This window comes from Ascaphus truei, chromosome 19 (genome assembly GCF_040206685.1).
Source record: "Ascaphus truei isolate aAscTru1 chromosome 19, aAscTru1.hap1, whole genome shotgun sequence".
Lineage (NCBI taxonomy): Eukaryota > Metazoa > Chordata > Amphibia > Anura > Ascaphidae > Ascaphus > Ascaphus truei.
In genome coordinates this window covers 40,932,979-40,948,478 of record NC_134501.1, presented here as the reverse complement: position 1 = coordinate 40,948,478, position 15,500 = coordinate 40,932,979, and the positions used below count along the sequence as shown (strand labels likewise).

General features: G+C 49.2%; 1 protein-coding gene across 4 annotated transcripts in view; it reads right to left on the bottom strand.

Moving 5' to 3' along the window:
- The window catches only part of RBL2 (RB transcriptional corepressor like 2), a 162,006-nt gene that overhangs the window by 26,162 nt on the left and 120,344 nt on the right, over nucleotides 1-15,500 (bottom strand). For 2 of the 4 annotated variants that reach the window (XR_012789210.1, XR_012789212.1), the window contains exon 23: nucleotides 4,283-7,219. The exons of 1 other annotated variant lie outside the window; for it this stretch is intronic. The gene's annotated coding sequence lies outside the window, so the exon portion shown is untranslated. The remainder of the gene's footprint in view (nucleotides 1-4,282; nucleotides 7,220-15,500) is intronic. One more of the 4 variants, XR_012789211.1, reaches the window with a different exon arrangement.

The window sequence follows — 15,500 nt, the reverse complement described above, 5'->3', positions numbered from 1 at the left end:
TGTCCCGGATCCACAATGTTTTGCAGGCAGGGAAGAGGTTAATACACACGGGATGTACAACCGTTGCCATGAAGGCCGATGTTTTGGTAACAAAATCACTATAATCGTTGCAACCAGGTGTTTTCAATGTTTGCGTGTGTGTTGTGGTTTCCATGGTAAGAAAGTCAGGCTTCTCGTGACCACGGTTTGACAGGGCCCACACCTTGTTTGTGTCCCGTTACATCCCGTCCCCAGAGAGACACAGCCCCACATTGGCTGCAAACTCGCCGCCTGTGAAAGGTTCGGGCCAAGGTTGCGAACTCGGCGAAAAATGTTGGCGAAAAACACTGGAAATATCTCCCCCCCCCCCTCCCAAATCAGCGGGTGACCCTGATATGCCCGTGACACGGGGTATTTCCTGTTTTTTTTAATTTACGAATGTTTGGCGAAAGTGGCAATATTTTCGTGAAAATACACGCGCAAAAATGTGGCAAAATAGCAAAACGCCCGGGAAGCTTTCTTGAGCTGTATTTCGATGAGTTTGTACACCTCTACTGCAGATGTTGCCACGAAAGAATGACATTTGTTTCAGGAACAACACTGCACAGGGGGGGGGGGGGGGGGGGATTGTTGTCACTTTTTTACCCACCATAACTTATTTTAGGTGTGTTTGAAACCTATCCCAGCTTCGCATTGCAAAGCCAGTATAACCAGCCTCACACTGATGAGACCCAAAAAATGAATTAGCTGTCCATGAGTAGGTTACTGGTTCTGCACTTCTGTAACCCAGGCTGTGCTGAAAAGCTGTGTAATGTGACATGCATAAGCTTATAGGGGTCCCATGTTAAAATGGATAAGAAGCGAAAGGTGACACTGCTCATTTGCATGTAATTTCCCAGAATCCCTGGCTGCAGTGGAAGCACTGTATGCTAAGAGATAATGGGGAAAGGCAGGGCTGCAGACCTGTTGGAGACATGTGAATGTGCTCACAAGGGATAGTTTTATTCGTTTCAGGAACATATCCTACTATTTAGTGGGGCCAATGAGTTATGGAACATGACAGCAGCCATTTTGAAAGTGCCCTGTTATATAGCTGTGGTAGACTCTCCCAGAAATGACCGGGAGACTCTCAAAGACTGGTAGTTCACAGCAGGCCGGCCCATGTCCCAAATGCTGTGTGGTTCTACCAAACGTCAAGGCAGATCTCCTTCCCGTGGTTTCGCCCACGCTCCCAGCTCTGCCGCGGGACGCTTTGTCAGTTCACTTCCTGAGGCAGGCGGCACCAACATCATGTGACTCCTTAAGTGGGGGGAATGGCTGGCAGGGAGTGGATCACCCAGGTGAGGGGGCAATAGGAGAGAGATGGGGCAATACCAGGAGAGAAGGGGTCCTGTTTCTTGTGGGATTGTCTCCTATAAACTTCGTCCCGGTGAGTGGGGTTTCTTTGCAAGTGGGAGTTCTTTCCCCAGCAATAGCATAGGGAGGAGAGAGGGGGGAGAAGTCAGCTGATGAGTCACACTACCGACTGCCCCTCCCACCACGCAATCCTACTGCCCAATCAGAGCAGATCTTCTCCTGAAGAGGTCTCACAAAGGGGCGACGCGGAGGAATGTGTAAATTTCTGTGGTTAATGTTCTGTATGTGTATGAGTGTGTGTATGTGTGTACTGACTGCTGAGGTCATTGTGTGTGTATGAGTGTGTGTATATTTGTGTGCAGAGCTCAGTGTGTGTATATATGAGTGTAAGTGTGTGTGTTTTTGTCATTTTTTACAGCGCAATATGTCGTTTTGTCGTATTCTGTAACTTACACAACCCCTACACTTGTGACATGTTAATTGGACGAGGTTGACTATCCCTCGAGTCCAGGCACAACGTACATCTTTCCGGTCTCACCTTCACATACTGGACAAGTTACCCAACTTCTCACCCCCTAATGTACTGCACCGACACACTTTATTCGAGCAAATACCCGGTATGTACCTGGCAGATACCTGGAATGCGCCACTCCTCACCTCTGACAAGCCCCGTTGCATTTGCCTTCCCAGCCTGGGTTCATGCCTGGCTGATGGGCGGCTGATCTGTTAAATGATAATGATTAGGATTTAATAGGCTGCAATGCTTCGCGTGTCTACCAGATGGCATAAATTCATGAATTGTAATGCAGTATATATATATATACTGTGCATTATTGCAGCCAGTGGGAATAAAATGCTTCAATCCCTGCTTGGAAAATACCTCAATGCACTCGGGCAGAAAACAGTCACAAACCTCAATACACCCGGGTATACCCGAATTCGTGGGACTAGCCAAGCTCGAATAAAGTGTGTCGCCAGTGTACACAGCACTTAACTCCTTATATCCGCTTCCAGAAACCTGCTTATAGTGCCATGGTTCAATAAAGTATCGGGTCACTCTTCCTTCTCGTACCGATCACCCAACTTCTAGAACAATTTACCCGAGTTCCTCAAATCCGTATCATACGTTCTAGCAAGACTTTGACTGTTCCCCAGGATTGTAACTGTAACTTGTGATGTTGTCACCTTTCCTCTGTGCCCAGGACAAACTTTAAAACGAACGATAATGCTCAAGGTATTTTTCCTGGTAAAATATTGTATAAATAAATTAAAAGATTAATGTACAGGTAGTCCTCGTTCTCCAATGTTTCACTTTACAACGAATGACATATCCAAAACTTTACAATGCAACCCTACGGGCCGTTTTTCGATGCAGGAATGCGTTATCCAACGCCTGAATGTGTTATTGTGAGGATTCGCCATCTTGGCGGCCAAGGAATGTCTCCTCGCCTCACTGGTCCTCTGGTGACAGACACACTAGATGCGCATTCCTCTGGTCCTGCGACGCACACATGGACCTTGCGCAGTCTGTTCCGGCATCTGCGGACCCTGGCCCCGCCCCTCGCCTGGTTGTATGACGCGGGTGCTCATCCAGCCTCCCCACAGACGCGCGCGGTAAGCACCGCCACCGCTCTGTTGATCAACAGTCCCAGCGTGGCAGTGACACGCGCTCCAGGTTCCGCTCCCGCTCTGACGTCTCGCAGAACCGGCGTGGGAGTATCACACGCTCTAAGCCCTGCCTCTGACCTCTGTGACGCGCGGGCTGCAAGCAACCTCCTACCTGATCAGGCTGCATCATAGGGCACGCCTGTGTGCACCAGCAGCCTATTAGGTTCCACTTCCTGTTTCCACCCCTGCTGGCTATTGGGCCTCCTCCTTTATATACCCTTCACTTGCAGCTTACCTTTGCTGAGCATAGTCAGTGTGACGCCGTGCCTTGCTGCATTCTGTTCCTGATACCTTGCCTGCCTGATTAACCCTTTGTTGCCTGAACCCTGCTAGTTACTTGGACTCCGCTTCTCTCTACTCCTGATACGGCTTGTGTTGACCATTCTCCAGTCTCCTATCCTGAATCTGGCTACGCACCTCGACAATCCGCAACTCTCCTCTCCTGAATCCGGCAATTACCTCACTAATCTCACATCTCCAATCCTGACCTGGCCTGAACAACTACTCTACATTCTAGGCGCGCCCGCGTGGCTGTGGGTCAGTGTTACTCAATTCCCTGCCTCAGAACCGTGGTCGCACTTCGTTTGTGGTGAGCTACGCGTTACAGTTATCCAACGCTCACCACCACTGATTAACATGGACTCACTTTACAACGGTTTCACTATCCAACACTACTTCCAGAACGGATTCCGTTGGATAACCGTGGACTGCCTGTACTGTATATGTATGACTGTGTGTTATGGGGAGTATGTATGCATTTGGTTGCTGAGGTTAGTGTATGTGTGTTTATTTGTCTGTTGAGGTCAGTGTATGAGTGTGTGTGAATGTGTTTTGAGGTGTGTGTGTTGAGGTCAGTGTATATATGTGAAGGGGGAGTCTATAGACCTTGACACTGTAAGCAGGGCCGCTTTATACATTAGGCCGACTAGGCACAGTGCCTCGGGCCTACGAACCATTTTAGGGCCTACAATATTTTACTTGAAAAAATACGTAAACAAAAAAATCACAAAATAAGAGAAAACAGCAAATTTTAATTTAAAATGCCTGAGAAGTATCGATGGATTAGAGTGGCTAACTAATAAACCCTATAACTCAGCGCTGTGACCATTAAAAAGGTGATTACCACAAGTGAAATAATATGTGATTGAATATGGCCAAACTCTGTGTGTGATTGGTGGAGCTGCCGTGGGGTTTCTACCTAGCAAATTAACTCACATATTCGCATACAAAATACAATGGAAATACAATATAAACCCCGGCGCTTACAATTGCAGTTTACCCAAGTCCAAAGAAATGTCCATATAGCTTTGATAGTTCTCTTGATGGTTCAAGTGAAAATGACGTGAAAGAATCTGCTGCTGGCTGGCACCCCGATGATCCTCCTATAGATGGACAGATAAGGGGAAACAGACCATTGCGCAGTAACGAGCACCAGGTTTCTATTCCAAAGACAAAAAAGGTGTCAACTTACAAGAATGATGATGTTACTGTATGTTCAATTGAGAGAATCTGTTCTTTGGTCCACGTATTCTCCTATACTTCACGAATCCCACAGGTAGTCAGTCCTCAGTCAGCCTCATCTACTGGTTCGTCACAGCTTAATACCCGAAAGTATTCTTCGTGGATCCCCAGGAATTAAATGACAATAGGAGATAATGGTGCAGACCGCTAGAACATTTAATATGAATAAAAAACAGTCAAGAGCTTAATCACATAAACTTTGCTGCTGTAAAACAGCTGACAATGTGCCGTCCGCAGCTTGTATCGGGTGTTGAGCCTCGTGCACTGAGCTGCAAGCCCTCTCACTGCTCGCAGTCTCAATACCAGCACTACTCTCCGCGCAACTGGATGACGTCACACAATGGCGCCACCACGACCCTCCCTGCCAAACGGAGACCTCAACTCCTCCTTCCCCAAACGCGTTTCGTGACGCTAGAACCGTCACTTCATCAGTGGTGTGGGGGAGTGCTCAAACATCAGTTGTATTTATACCATAAGGAGCAGTATAACCCTCATGTTAAAACCATTACAATAAATTGCCTGCAATAAAATACACCTGTATTGAGTGTTAAAACACTGCCACTAGAGTTAATTAACCCTCGGATTTAGTGGCTATGTTCCAACAGTCCAATTATATATTACAGTTTCTCTTAACGAACAATTAATCAATAAATGAAGATGGAATCATTGATTAATCTATTAAAATTTAGACCAAATCAAAATCTATATTTAAGCCATTGGGTGACAGAGTCTTCAAGGTATAAATCCAAAAGGTCTCCCAATTGGCTTTAGGGCAATCTATTCCCCTACAGATAAGTCCATCCGGCTTCTGATTATGTTTTATTTTGAAGTGGTTGGAGACACTGTGTGTCTCCAAACCCCTTTTAATATTGTATATGTGCTCTGCCAGTCTACGTTGTAATGCTCTCCCTGTTCTCCCCACATACTGCAGTCCGCAGGGACATTCCAGCAGGTATACACAAAATTTGCTTCTACAATTTATAAATGTATTTATGTCATACCTGCCGCCCGTCACATTGGACTGAAAGTGGTTACATTTGAGACTGAATGAGCACCCTATACCCTTCCCACATGTGATATAGCCTTTTAAGCTGGCTAACCACGTTGTGTTTTGTTGTCTGGCCCCACTAAGGGGGCAACTGGGCGCCAACTTGGATTTTAAATTCATAGCTCGTTTATAAACTATCTGTGGATGATTAGGTAAAATAGACTTTAAAATGGGGTCCCACATGGCCATGAACAAATTAGTGTAGCTAGTTGCAAACCTGGTGCCCATCGCGGTGCCGCATGTCTGGAGGAAATATTCTCCATCATAATTGAAATAGTTGTGTGTGAGAATATGATTAATCCCCTCCAGGATAAATGACTTAAAATTTTCATCAACGTTAACATCTTCCTCTAGTGTTTGCTGAATCGCCCTTAGACCATCACAATCATCGGCCAATGTATTTAATATTACATTCCCCGGGCGAAGCTGGGCACAAAAGCTAGTACATACTGTATATAAAATACACCCCCAAGGCCCCAATACAGATCAGGCCGGTGGCTGCAGGGAGGGAGGGGGGGGCGGTGTGCTGGTGGCTGCAAGGGGACGGCTGTTGCGTGGGTGGCGTTGCTGGGGGGGGGGCTGGGGGCTGAAGGAGGTCCGTTGCTGCGGAGGCTGGCGGTGCAATGAGGGGGTGGCAGTGCTACAGGGGGGGCGGTGGCTGTGGTGGTGTTGCAGGGGGCAGTGACTGCGGGGGTGGTGGTGCTATAGGGGGTGGTGGTTCTACGGGGGGGCGTTGCTGCAGCTTGTGGACCACCCTCTTCTGTCTAAAACTCCTCATCGTTCCTCCACCAGGAAAACCAAACCGTATCCAGATATTTCAACAAATCTGGGCATAGGTGTGAGAACTTCTCACGCAATAAACTCATTAGTATCATGAAGGCCTGGGGGCAATTGTCAAAAGTCATTGACACCTATTTTACGTTCCCATCCTTATTTTTTTTGTCCCCTTTCTTTTGTAACTTAACAAACAACACCAACACCAATATCCCGGAAACAACATCCGAATATTTGTATATTCACCAGCTCAAGCTTTCTATTTCGTCCCCCCTAACAGGTGCATTCCTAAAGTGCTAGCCCTACAAAGATATGACCCCATAAAACTCACGTTCAGCATTCGTTCAGAGCTTCCGTCTGACTTACCAATGCCCCAGCCTGCAAATAGGGTTGCCAGGTGTCCGGTATTCAACTGGACTGTCCTGTATTTGGACACTGTCCAGTAAAAAATGAGCGGTAATACTGGACATGTATGTATATACCGGTATTACCTCTCTGGGCGTGTATGTGTATACCGGTATTTCCTCTCTGGGCGTGTATGTGTATACCGGTATTACCACTATGGGCGTGTATGTGTCCGGTATTACCTCTCTGGGCATGTATGTGTCCGGTATTACCTCTCTGGACATAGTGACCTGACTGGCTTGGAGGGACTCGGGATTTTCCCGAGCAGGGAGAGACCAGGGCTACTGCTAGCCAGCTGGGCAGCTTCTTAAATCCTAATTGGTTGCTGCAGGATAATGCAGCCAATCAGGGGGAGGTGTCAGGAGTCTGTGGCCAAGGAGAGGAGGAAACAGCATGGAGCGGGAGCCCCGAGCACGTCGCACCTTTCACCATTGTGTCCAGTATTTTTGGAGAAGTCGTCTGGCAACCCTAGAGAGAGGAAAGAGAGACAGGAGAGAGAGATGAGAGAGGAGAGAGAGAGAGAAAAGAGGAGCGAGGAGAGAGAGTAAGTGATAGGAGAGAGGAGAAAGAGAAGAAAGAGAAGAGAGAGAAGAGAGAGAAAAGAAGGCAGAGGAGAGAGAGAAGTGAGAAGAGGGAGGAGTAAGAGGAGTACAGAGAGAAGAAGAGAGAGGAGAGAGTAAAGGAGGAGGGAGGAGAAAGAGGAGAGAGTAAAGAAGAGAGGAGGGAAGGAGAGATTGGAGAGAGAAAAGAAGAGAGAGAAGAGAGGAGAAAGAGAAGAAGAGAGAGGAGAGAAGAGAAGAGAGAAAAGAAGAGAGAGGAGAGAAGAGAGAGACTATTTTTCTGTGCCCAAAACTGCACACACCTGAGATACCTGATAAATATGGTAATTTGGGCAAAGTATATGCAAACTATTTAAATTTGCATATTTCCCAGGTATCTCAGGTGTGTTCTGGTTTGTGCACAGACCACGCGTCTACAATCTCCTGCAGCCAAGTTCACGAATGGCTTGGGCTGCAGGCATGCGCGCGGGCAGTATACTGGTATTGGATCACTGTTTATTTTATTGTTTGCTGGCATCTGGTAATATTTTTTTTCTGGTGCACCCACCTCTTTGCTACTTCCCTTCCCTCTCCTCCCCCCCTTTTTCCCCCTTCCCTCCCTTCTCCCATTTGCTTTCCCCAGTGTCATCCCAATAACCAAACTCAAGGGGGATCCTGATGAATCTCCCCTGCTGATCAATACTCCCGTGACCCCCCTGACCCAAAGAACAACCCTCAGCCCCCCAAAACTCATCTTCCTCCCAAGCCCTTCAATTCTGCCATCTCTGCCTGACCTTCATCCCTCCGTTTAGCTGGAGGGGGGGTGGGGGGGCGCTCCATTGATCTCTTCCTGGTCCTGCTGGAGCTCCCTGGGGGTAGGTGATCATGAGGCAGGGGCCTGCTCTGGCTCCTCCAGGTGCTGGAGTGCCCTGCTACCAGGTGGTTGGCAGCTCGTTGGTGTGAAAAGGGAACCACCTCCTCCCATGCCAGAACACACACGCACTCTCACACTCATCTCATCAGTGTGGGGTTGATTAACTGGCTATGCAAAGAAGCTAATGAAGACATGCAGATGAGCATACAGTTGTATTTACTTTGCTGTGGAGGGTTTTTGTCACTTTTTTTGAAGTGAAACTTCTTTAGTGGCACCTCTGATGGGATAAAACTGGATAGATATGGGGCGAAATGTGAAACGGAAGTGACGTCACGTAATGGACGCCGCTCCACTCACACCGCCCCTGTCGCCGCCGCACCCCCCACCCCCCCCCCCAAGCCCCACACCCTGTGACATATGCCGCGCATGCGCAGTTGTGATGGCACCGCTGATGGACGCGACACATGCGCAGAAGCGGCTGGCAGCGGCGTCGTTCCCCCCACACGCGTTCGCGGGCCCCCTATGCCCGCAGGAAGCAGTGACATACTGCGCAACACACGCGCGGCACAGGGGCTCGGCGCCGGCTCCTGGAAGAAAGGGTGACGGGTAATCTCGCCCGCGGCCGGTCACTCATGCCCGTACCGGGCGCATGTACCCCGCGGGGGTGGGGGGGAGGGGTGTGCACAGAAGGGGAGGAGGAGAAGTGGTGCGCAATTCTACACCCCGCCCCTGGCTGCAGCAGGACACACACACACACACTGACTGACCCCCACACAGACCGTGACTGACCTCCACACACACTGACTGACCCCCACACACACTGGATGACCCCCACACCCCCACACTGACTGACTCCCACACACACTGACTGACCCCCACACACACTGACTGACCCCCACACACACTGACTGACCCCCAAACCCCCACACACACACACACTGACTGACCCCCACACACACTGACTGACCCCCACACACACTGACTGACCCCCACACCTCCACACACACTGACTGACTCCCACACAGACCCCCACACACACACTGACTGACCCCCACACACACACTGACTGACCCCAACACACACACACTGACTGACCCCCACACACACACTGACTGACCCCCACACACACTGACTGACCCACACACACACACTGACTGACCCCCACACACACACTGACTGACCCCCACACAGACCCCCACACACACTCTGACCCCCACACACACTGACTGACCCCCACACAGACCCCCACACACACACTGACTGACTCCCACACAGACCCCCACACACACACACTGACTGACCCCCACACACACACTGACTGACTCCCACACAGACCCCCCCACACACACACTGACTGACCCCCACACACACACTGACTGACCCCCCCACACACACACTGACTGACCCCCACACACACACTTACTGACCCCCACACACACACTGACTGACCCCCACACACACACTAACGGACCCCCACACACAGACTGACTGACCCCCACACAGACCCCCACAACCACACTGACTGACCCCCACACAGACCCCCACACACACACTGACTGACCCCCACACACACTGACTGACCCCCACACACACACTGACTGACTCCCACACAGACCCCCACACACACACTGACTGACCCCCACACACACACTGACTGACCCCCACACAGACCCCCACACACACACACTGACTGACCCCCACACACACACTGACGGACCTCCACACACACACTGACGGACACCCACACACACACTGACGGACCCCCACACACACACTGACGGACCCCCACACACACTGACTGACCCCCACACACACACTGACTGACCCCCACACACACACACTGACTGACCCCCACACAGACCCCCACACACACACTGACTGACCCCCACACACACACTGACTGACCCCCACACACACACTGACTGACCCCCACACACACACTTACGGACCCCCACACACACACTGACTGACCCCCACACACACACTGACGGACCCCCCCACACACACTGACTGACCCCCACACAGACCCCCACAACCACACTGACTGACCCCCCCACACACACTGACGGACCCCCACACATACACTGACGGACCCCCACACACACACTGACGGACCCCCACACACACACTGGCTGACCCCCCCACACACCCTGACTGACCCCCACACACACACACACTGACTGACCCCACACAGACTCACATACACACACTGACTCACATACACACACTGACTCACATACACACACTGACTCACACACACACGCTGACTCACACACACACACTGACTCACACACACACACTGACTCACATACACACACACACTGACTGACACACTGACTGACACACACATACACTGACTCACTTACACAGACTGACACACACACACACACACTGACTTACTGACTGACTTACACATACACTGACTGACAAACATACCCACACAAACACACACACACTGACTGACACACATACACACACACACACTGACATACACACACTGACACACATATTCATACTCAGTGCAAATAGCTAATATAGGGGATGTGTGCCGAGCACGCGCATTATAAGTCAAATGTATTTGCATTTTATCAATGAAATTGTATTTTGATTTTTAATTAAAACATCACCAATACAAATACAATTTCTGTGACAAAAGTCAAAGAAGTTTCACTTACTATGCGCGTGCACAGCACACACAGCTTTTTTTACTCACCATAACTTAACTCAGTATGGTAAACCCCATCCTTTAGCTTCTTTGCATAGCCAGTTAATCAACCCCACACTGATGAGACCCATTAAGGGTCATTATCGCTTCTCGGCCTTTTATCGCTTCTCGGCCTTTTGGCTAAGATCAAGTGTAGGGTCTGTCCTGTTAAGGATAGCCCTAGTTGCATCACTTGGTCTGGTCATGGGCTGAGGCAGCAGATGCAAAGTAGCCCGGGCTTTTTAATCTTGCACCCCAGGCTTGGAACCCCTGGGGAGCATCACTTGCTGCACTGTGGATGGCTGTTTGGGCGGCGGCCTCCACTTACGAGCACTTGATCTGCACAGATTTTTTTGCACCGTCCCCTATTTTTCCCGCACTTTGGCCCCCCTTATTGCCTTCCGCTGAGGGGACAAGCCATTTATTTTTGTCACCGCCTGGCCTTGCAAAGGGCCAGGCGTGCACTCGTGCACACCCTTTTTGTGTTGTATGTTTGAGCACCTCCTGCACTGCATTGCACAGAGCACCGGAACACTCGCACCATGAATTTGTTTGTTTGGTGTTGGGTTAACGTCACCCCTTTCTTCGGAGAGCAAAGACTGTAGTGCTGGCTAGTGACCGCCAATCCCTCGGGAGAAGATCACGGTGGGTTAGTAGGCGTCAGCCGAACACCCTAAAGACTTGGACCCTCCTGCGGCGTCTGCTGCACTAGGAGGGAACAGGATGGACGTCGGATTCCTCGGATGACGACGTCAATGTAACAACAGGAATCCAAGGCTTCGGCTGGAGAGGACTGTTTCTTGGTACGGACTGGCCTACTCTCCGGAGAAGACGTTGTCACATGTGGAGCGCACCTGGTCTCACTTGACCACGAGCACGGTTTTTGAGGTGGAATCACTTTTTTCACCACCCGGGCTACAAAAAAAAAAAAAAAAAAAAAAAAAGCTGTCTGTGGGTGGGTTTTCTGGCAATGCACCTTAACCCTGGCTGTGCTCAAAGCTGTGACCATGCAGCAAGCTTAAGCCTATAGGGAACCATGTTAAAAATGGTTTTTGAAGCAAAAAGTGGCACTGTGTGCTCATTTGCATGTCATTTCCCAGAATCCCTTGCTGCAGTGGAAGTGCTGTGTGCTGGGTGATGATGGGGAAAGGTGGGGTTGCAGACCTGCCTAAGACATGCAGATGAGCATGCAGTTGTATTTATAAACACAGGGGAGAGAAAAGAAAAAAATTATTCAAACCAACTCATACCTTGTGTGTGTATTCGTTTGGCAGCTTTATGTGATTTTTCTGGCGTGACCCCTGCAGCACAGTAACTATGGACTTTTTTTGAATTTTTTCAAAGACAGCGATAACTCCACCACAGAGGACTGTACCCATGCGCAATTTGGCGACAGCTGAGTATAATCCCCTCTGCTGTCTGGTGATACTGTCTACCGTGGTTCCTGTCAATCTGCATATCTGCAATTTTCTCTAGCACATGTTTTTGTACTATAGTACTTAACTTTGTCTCCACCTCTATATGTGCTATGACCATGGTTACTTTATATCTTCATGCTGCAGGATTTTTGTATTCATTATTGTATTTGCTGATCAGGGTATGAGTTGGTTTGAATAATTTTTTTCTTTTCTCTCCCCTGTGTTTTTTTCCCTTGGCTTTAAGGTATATTTTTTATCTATGTGTTTTTGTGTGTGTTTTTATATTTATATGTGTGGTTTTTTATATTTATCACTGTCCCCTAGCACCATCAGTTTACCCCTTTATATTTATATATTCTTCTGGGTATATATACTTCTTGTGTACCCTATTAGGCAGTATCAATATTGGGGTCTGACATAACTACTTATATACAGTGTTGAGCAACATACTTTTTTGTGTGTTTGATATATATATACACACACACACACACACACACACACACACACACACACACACACACACACACACACACACACACACACACACACACACACACACACACACACACACACACAGTCGTGAAAGAGAAAGTACACCCTCTTTGAATTCCATGGTTTTGCATATCAGGACATAATAACAATCTTCTGTTCCTTAGCAGGTCTTAAAATTAGGTAAATACAACCTCAGATGAACAACAACACATGACATATGGGTCATGATTTATTTAACACAAATAAAGCCAAAATGGAGAAACTATGTGTGAAAAACTAAGTACACCCTTACTGCTTCCATAGGAATTAAGATGTTAAGTAGCAGACAGGTGCTGCTAATCAAATGCCCTTGATTAATTGATCATCAGCAAGTGTGACCACCTTTGTAAAAGCCGAAGTTTTAGCAGTTTGCTGGTCTGGAGCATTCAGGTCTGTGTTAACACAATGCCAAGGAGGAAAGACACCAGCAATGATCTTAGAGAAGCAATTGTTGCTGCCCATCAATCTAGGAAGGGTTATACGGCCATTTCCAAAAAATTTAAGTCCATCATTCTACAGTGAGAAAGATTATTCAAAAGTGGAAAACATTCAAGACAGTTGCCAATCTTCCCAGGAGTGGACATCCCAGCAAATTCACCCCAAGGTCAGACCGTGCAATGCTCAGAGAAATTGCAAAAAAAACCAAGAGTTACATCTCAGACTCTATAGGCCTCAGTTAGCATGTTAAATGTTAAAGTTTATGACAGTACAATTAGAAAAAGACTGAACAGAGACTTCCTGTGACGTCAAGGGGAATGGCTGCCTGAGAGATTGGCACCAGAGCCCCACCACCGTATAATCTATAACAATAGCAACTAAATAAACAAATCCCCCTCAAAACCTACAATCCTGAACCCCTAAGACCAGCTGGGCACAAGAAGTATCTTTTCTGCCGATTTGGAGAGGGGTTGCCGGCGCTCTGGGAGGCCTCCTGTGAGCCCCGACCCCCGGTAGAAGTCCCCCCCTGACTCGCAAGAAACAGTCAGCGGAATCGCCTGGAGGAGCGTGCGGGAGATAGGAGAGGCGACGGGGCTAAGCTCCGAGTGTCCCGCGGAGTCCGCTCTTACTGCGGGGCTTGGGGATTCCCCCCCTGTGCGTGCTGCCCCTGAAGTGCGCCCGCGGCGGCCTCCCGCGGCCCCGAGGGGAAGCCGGAGCTGCAGCAGCATCTCCCCCGTTGCGGTCCCGGTCTTAAAGCAACACTCCACTGAGGCACCATCTCCCCTTAAAGGGGTATACAGCTGCTTGTCCCAACCATCAATTTTCAACTGCTGCCTGAGCCTCAATGTGCCACAACACCCTACCTCCCCAGCAACACAGCGTTGAGCCAAATAAATAACTATTCAGCAGCCCCAGAAATACCCCAGAAGCTCCGCAATACTCTCACACCTCCCCCCCCTTAAATAAAAGGGAATAAAATTAATAAAGTGGGGACCATAAGCAGACAGGGGAACATACAGAGCATGAGCGGCAAGGGCAAAAAAGCAGCCCAGCAAACAGTCGCGAGCTACTTTACCCCAAACCAGCGTCCCGCAGGGAGCTGCGAGGACTCGCAAGACGGCGGCCTGACTCGCACGCGGGAAGACCCAGGTAGAACACAGCAGCCAGAAATGGCAAACATTGACATTAATAAAGAATACCTGGAGAACCTCTTCACGAGAATGAGGAAAGAAATCCAGGATGACCTGACTAAAGCGGTCAACACCTTAAGGAGTGATATGAACCTCCTGGCTGCTAAAACGGACACTCTGAACCATAAGGTGGAAGCCTTGGAGCAGGCCCAATCCTCCGCAGAGGACGAAATAAACCGGTTACACTGGGAAATAAGGGAATTAAAGGAAATTGCCGAAGATCAAGAAAATCGCGACCGGAGGCAGAACCTGAGAATAAGGTATGTCCCGAAGTCCGTGGAGACGGACCAGCTCCGCACTTACCTGACAGACCTATTTATCCACCTAGTCCCGGACTTATCCCCTGATAAACTGGAGATGGATAGGGCCCACAGAGCCCCGGGGCCAAAATCTACTGACCCCAAGAGGACCAGAGATGTCCTGATTAAATTCCACTACTACTCTACGAAGGAGAAATTATTAGCAGCCAGTAGAGACAAGGGAGCCTTACAATTCTGCAACACACGGATCGAAATCTATAGTGATCTCTCGAAGAAAACTGTAGACAGGAGAAGAGAGTTAAAACCCCTCCTGCAGAAACTGAGAGAAAACAACTTAAAATATCGCTGGGGGTTCCCATTCAAAATTGTTGTGCAATCAGGAGGGAAATACCACACTCTATCCTACCCAGAAGAAATCCCGAGATTTATGAGAGGCCTGGGCATCCCGCAGGCGAGTGGAGGATCTGCCCATGAAGAAGCTGACGGCGCTCAGAACCAAAGACCAACTGAGAAGGTACCGCGAACTTCCCAGAGAATCGCTACCCAGCGAAACCAGGTGGGGGAAGAATAAGAATCAAGACTCAGAACTTGTCCCGTCCCGACGGAGGCGGCGGGACTGCGCCCTCCATTACCCCCAGATCTCCCTCCCCCTGGATAAAAGGGAGAAACAGCTCCCCTGTCTACCCCCCCGGTGGATCTCCACTTACCTGCTGTGAGATGAAGTCGCTCTCCTTCGGAGTGGCGGCGCTCTTGGCCTCTGCCGGGAATGCGAGAAAGAGTCTCAGGACGAGAGCA